This window comes from Lolium perenne, chromosome 1 (genome assembly GCF_019359855.2).
Source record: "Lolium perenne isolate Kyuss_39 chromosome 1, Kyuss_2.0, whole genome shotgun sequence".
Classification (NCBI taxonomy): domain Eukaryota; kingdom Viridiplantae; phylum Streptophyta; class Magnoliopsida; order Poales; family Poaceae; genus Lolium; species Lolium perenne.
In genome coordinates, this window is record NC_067244.2 from 206,613,781 (window position 1) to 206,620,382 (window position 6,602).

The following is a 6,602-nucleotide window of genomic DNA, read 5'->3' on the forward strand; positions in this document are numbered from 1 at the left end:
CGGGTAAGCATCATGCTGCCTAGATCGCATCTTGCGATCTAGGCAGTACAAGTTTATTTGTTGTCATGCGTTGCTCGTACTGAAGCCTTTTTTATGGCGAGCAACGTAGTTATCTTAGATGTGTTAGGGTTAGCATTGTTCTTCGTATCATATGCTATCGTCGTGCAACCCTTATACATCTGGCCGCCCTTACACCTATCTTAGGTGTAGGGGCGGCACCCGCTTGATCATTATTTAGTAGATCCGATCCGTTACGGTTGCTCCTTGTTCTTCAAGGATTAGTTTAATATCTGCAATAATTAGGCCTTACAAAGGGTTGGAGGATCCAGCGGCGCGTAGGGTGTAGTTTGCTAGCCCTAGACAGGATGTTCCGGGGATCAACCTCGTGTTGGTTTTTAGGCCCTGTCTAGGATCGGCTTACGATCACCGTGCGTGGCCGCGAGGCCCAATCGTGAGTAGGATGATCCGATTATGCGGTGAAAACCCCAAATCGTTGTAGATCGTGTTAGCTTTATCTTGATCAAGCAGGACCACCATATATTCGTACACCTCGTACGAATCATGGGTGGATCGGCTCCTTGAGCCGATTCACAGGACAACCTGAGAGCCGATCGAGGCTCGTATATAATGTTTACGTGTATGCCATGCAGGAAACTAAGCGAGGCATCTCCATCACCTTCCTGACCAGGTATAGGTCAGGTGGCACGCCCTTGCACCAGCATCGGACGTGCGTGCCGGAGTCTGTGTGGGCCGTCGCTCGGAGGGACCAGGGCCAGCCGCAACCCTAAGTTGCTCCCGGCTCTCCTGTGTTGCCTGTCGCTGCTCGCCGGTGGGTTTCTGACCGCAACACTGCCTATCATGATCAAGATCGTTTCTTTGTAATCCTACATGTTGTGTTTGTTGGGATCCGATGGATATTGAATACTATGTCAAGTTGATTATCAATCTATCATATATGTTGTTTATGTTCTTGCATGCTCTCCGTTGCTAGTAGAGGCTCTGGCCAAGTTGATACTTGTGACTCCAAGAGGGAGTATTTATGCTCGATAGTGGGTTCATGCCTCCATTAAATGGGACATGTGATGAAAGTTCTAAGGTTGTGGATGTGCTGTTGCCACTAGGGATAAAACATCGATGCTTTGTCTAAGGATATTTGTGTTGATTACATTACGCACCATACTTAATGCAATTGTCTGTTGCTTGCAACTTAATACCGGAAGGGGTTCGGATGATAACCTGAAAGTGGACTTTTTAGGCATAGATGCATGCTGGATGGCGGTCTATGTACTTTGTCGTAATGCCCTGATTAAATCTCATAGTACTCATCATGATATATGTATGTGCATTGTTATGCCTTCTTTATTTGTCAATTGCCCAACTGTAATTTGTTCACCCAACATGCTATTTATCTTATGGGAGAGACACCGCTAGTGAACTGTGGACCCCGGTCTATTCTTTACATCTGAAATACAATCTACTGCAATACTTGTTCTTTACTGTTCTTCGCAAACAATCATCTTCCACACAATACGGTTAATCCTTTGTTCACAGCAAGCCGGTGAGATTGACAACCTCACTGTTACGTTGGGGCAAAGTACTTTAGTTGTGTTGTGCAGGTTCCACGTTGGCGCCGGAATCCCTGGTGTTGCGCCGCACTATACTTCGCCGCCATCAACCTTCAACGTGCTTCTTGGCTCCTCCTGGTTCGATAAACCTTGGTTTCTTCCTGAGGGAAAACTTGCTACTGTCTGCATCACACCTTCCTCTTGGGGTTCCCAACGGACGTGTGTTAATTGCACGCATCAAGCTCTTTTTCTGGCGTCGTTGCCGGGGAGATCAAGACACGCTGCAAGGGGAGTCTCTACTTCCAATCTCTTTACTTTGTTTTTGTCTTGCTTTACTTTATTTACTACTTTGTTTGCTGCACTAAAACAAAACACAAAAAAATTAGTTGCTAGTTTTACTTTATTTACTGTCCTGTTCTCCATATCAAAAACACAAAAAAATTAGTTACTTGCATTTACTTTATCTAGTTTGCTTTATTTACTACTGTTAAAATGAATACTCCTGAGAACACTAAGTTGTGTGATTTCACTAGTTAGGCTTAATGGAAAACATCTGTGAGCTTTTTAAACTATTTCCTGAGTCAAGACATGAATGGTTTAATGCAAAAATTAAAAAACCTATGGAACCTTATTTGCATGCTAGTAGTAATATTAGTATGAACGCTTTGAACACCATTATTGATAATGATATAGAAAATTCTAAGCTTGGGGAGGTCGGTTTTGATGAAAATGATCTCTTTAGCCCTCCGGGTATTGAGGAGAAAGTTTATGTTGATTATGATATGCCTCCCATATATGATGATTATAATGATAGTGGTCTTTTGGTGCCGCCTACTATGGAGAGTAAATTTTATTATGATTATACTATGCCTCCTACACTTGATGAGAATAATAATGATAGCTAATTTGTTGAATTTGCTCCCACTACAACTAATAAAATTGATTATGCTTATGTGGAGAGTAATACTTTTTTGCACATGAACCATGACAAGAATTTTTAAGTGATGGATATATTGTTGAGTTTGTTCATGATGCTACTGAAAATCTTTATGAGAGAGGAAAATATGGTTGTAGAAATTTTCGTGTTACTAAAACACCTCTCTTTTTGCTGAAAATCTTGAAGTTACACTTGTTTTATCTTTCTATGCTTGTTGGATTATGCTTCATGAATTTGTTTATTTACAAGATTCCTTTTCATAGGAAGTGGGTTAGGCTTAAAATTTGTTTCATACTTGCTTTTGATGCTCTCTTTTGCTTCAACTCCTATTTCTTGCGAGTGCATCATTGAAATTACTGAGCCCATCGTAATGGCTATAAAGAAAGCACTTCTTGGGAGATAACCCATGTGTTTATTTTACTACTGCACTTTTGTTTTATATTTGAGTCTTGGAAGTTGTTATTACTGTAGCAACCTCTCCTTATCTTTATTTTATTGCATTGTTGTGCCAAGTAAAGTCTTTGATAGTAAAGTCAATACTAGATTTGGATTACTGCGCAGAAACAGATTTCTTGCTGTCACGAATCTGGGCAGAATTCTCTGTAGGTAACTCAGAAAAATCTGCAAATTTACGTGCGTGATCCTCAGATATGTACGCAACTTTCATTCAATTTGAGCATTTTCATCTGAGCAAGTTAAGTGCCCCTGTAAAATTCGTCTTTACGGACTGTTCTGTTTTGACAGATTCTGCCTTTTATTTCGCATTGCCTGTTTTGCTATGTTCGATGGATTTCTTTGTTCCATTAACTTTCAGTAGCTTTGTGCAATGTCCAGAAGTGTTAAGAATGATTATGTCACCTCAGAATGTATGAATTTTCAAATATGCACTAACCCTCTAATGAGTTTGTTTCGAGTTTAGTGTGGAGGAAGTTTTCAAGGATCAAGAGAGGAGGATGATACAATATGATCAAGAAGAGTGAAGAGTCTAAGCTTGGGGATGCCCCCGTGGTTCATCCCTGCATATTTTAAGAAGACCCAAGCGTCTAAGCTTGGGGATGCCCAAGGCATCCCCTTCTTCATCAACAACATTATCAGGTTCCTCTAATGAAACTATATTTTTATTCAGTCACATCTTATGTGCTTTGCTTGGAGCGTCTGTTTGTTTTAGTTTTTGTTTTGTTTGAATAAAGTCGGATCCCACAATCCTTTATATTGGAGATATTACGCTCCGCTGTTTCGTATGAACACATATGTTCTTAGCTTTATCTTTAATGTTCATTGTGAAAGTTGAACGACCTCATTCATTGATATATGGTTGGGAACGGAAAATGCCGCATGTGGTAATTGGTATAAAGTCTTGAATAATGTGATACTTGGCAATTGTTGTGCTCATATAGATCATGTTTAAGCTCTTGCATCATGTACTTTGCACCTATTAATGAATAACTACATAGAGCTTGTTAAAATTTGGTTTGCATGATTGTTCTCTCTAAGTCTAGATATTTTCTGGTTGAGGTGTTTGAACAACAAGGAGACGATGTAAAGTCTTATAATGCTTACAATATGTTTATATGTGAGTCTTGCTGCACCATTTTATACTTGAGTTTGCTTCAAACAACCTTGCTAGCCTAGCCTTGTATTGAGAGGAATTCTTCTCGTGCATCCAAATCCTTGAGCCAAAATCCATGCCATTTGTGTCCACCATATCTACCTACCACATGGTATTTCTCCGCCATTCCAAAGTACATTACTTGAGTGCTACCTTTAAAATTCCATTCTTTGCCTTTACAATATATAGCTCATGGGACAAATAGCCTTAAAAACTATTGTGGTGAAGAATATGTACTTATGTGTCTTATTTCTTAGTAAGTTGCTTGTTGAGCGGTAACCATGTTTTCTGGGGACGCCATCAACTTTTTACCTTTGTTGAATATCATGTGAGTTGCTATGCATGTTCGTCTTGTCTGAAGTAAGGGCGGTTTTCACAATCAAATGGTTTGAGTATGCATACTGTTAGAGAAGAACATTGGGCCGCTAACTAAAGCCATGAATCATGGTGGAAGTTTCAGTTTGGACATAAAACCTCAATCTCTTATGAGAATATTAACTGTTGTTGAATGCTTAAGCATTAAAAGAGGAGTCCATTATCTGTTGTCTATGTTGTCCCGGTATGGGTGTCTAAGTTGAGAATGATCAAAAGCGAGAAATCCAATGCGAACCTTCTCCTTAGACCCTTGTACAGGCGGCATAGAGGTACCCCTTTGTGACACTTGGTTGAAACATATGTTATGCAATGATAATCCGTGTTAACCCAAGCTAATTAGGACAAGGTGCGAGCACTATTAGTATACTATGCATGAGGCTTGCAACTTATAAGATGACTTATACATAACTCATATGCTTTATTACTACCGTTGACAAAATTGTTTCTTGTTTTCAAAATAAAAGCTCTAGCACAAAAATAGTAATCAATGCTTCCCTCTGCGAAGGGCCTATCTTTTACTTTATTGTTGAGTCAGTTTACCTATTCTTTCTATCTTAGAAGCAAACACTTGTGTAAACTGTGTGCATTGATTCTTACATGTTTACCTATTGCACTTGTTATATTACTTTGTGTTGACAATTATCCATGAGATAAATATGTTGAAGTTAAAAGCAACCGCTGAAACTTATATCTTCCTTTGTGTTGCTTCAATGCCTTTACTTTGAATTTATTGCTTATGAGTTAACTGTTATGCAAGTCTTATTGATGCTTGTCTTGAAAGTACTATTCATGAAAAGTCTTTGTTATATGATTCATTTGTTTACTCATTATCTTCATCATTGCTTCGAATCGCTGCATTCATCTCATGTGCTTTACAATAGTATTGATCAAGATTATGATAGCATGTCACTTCAGAAATTATCTTTGTTATCGTTTACCTACTCGAGGGCGAGTAGGAACTAAGCTTGGGGATGCTTGATACGTCTCAAACGTATCTATAATTTCTTATGTTCCATGCTACTTTTATGATGATACTCACATGTTTTATATGCATTATATGTCATTATTATGCATTTTCCGGCACTAACCTATTGACGAGATGCCGAAGAGCCAGTTGCTGTTTTCTGCTGTTTTTGGTTTCAGAAATCATATTAAGGAAATATTCTCGGAATTGGACGAAATCAACGTCAGGGGTCCTATTTTCACACGAAGCTTCCAGAAGACCGAAGAGGATAAGAAGTGGGGCCACGAGGTGGCCACACAAAAGGGCGGCGCGGCCCAGCCCCTGGCCACGCGGCCCTAGCGTGTGGGCCCCTCGTGACGCCCCCTGACCTACCCTTCCGCCTACTTAAAGCCTCCGTCGCGAAACCCCCAGTACCGAGAGCCACGATACGGAAAACCTTCCAGAGACGCCGCCGCCGCCAATCCCATCTCGGGGGATTCAGGAGATCGCCTCCGGCACCCTGCCGGAGAGGGGAATCATCTCCCGGAGGACTCTTCATTGCCATGATCGCCTCCGGATTGATGTGTGAGTAGTTCACCCCTGGACCATGGGTCCATAGCAGTAGCTAGATGGTCGTCTTCTCCTAATTGTGCTATCATGCTCGATCTTGTGAGCTGCCTATCATGACCAAGATCGTTTCTTTGTAATCCTACATGTTGTGTTTGTTGGGATCCGATGGATATTGAATACTATGTCAAGTTGATTATCAATCTATCATATATGTTGTTTATGTTCTTGCATGCTCTCCGTTGCTAGTAGAGGCTCTGGCCAAGTTGATACTTGTGACTCCAAGAGGGAGTATTTATGCTCGATAGTGGGTTCATGCCTCCATTAAATGCAGGACGATGTGAGAAAGTTCTAAGGTTGTGGATGTCTTGTTGCCACTAGGGATAAAACATCGATGCTTTGTCTAAGGATATTTGTGTTGATTACATTACGCACCATACTTAATGCAATTGTCTGTTGCTTGCAACTTAATACCGGAAGGGGTTCGGATGATAACCTGAAAGTGGACTTTTTAGGCATAGATGCATGCTGGATGGCGGTCTATGTACTTTGTCGTAATGCCCTGATTAAATCTCATAGTACTCATCATGATATATGTATGTGCAT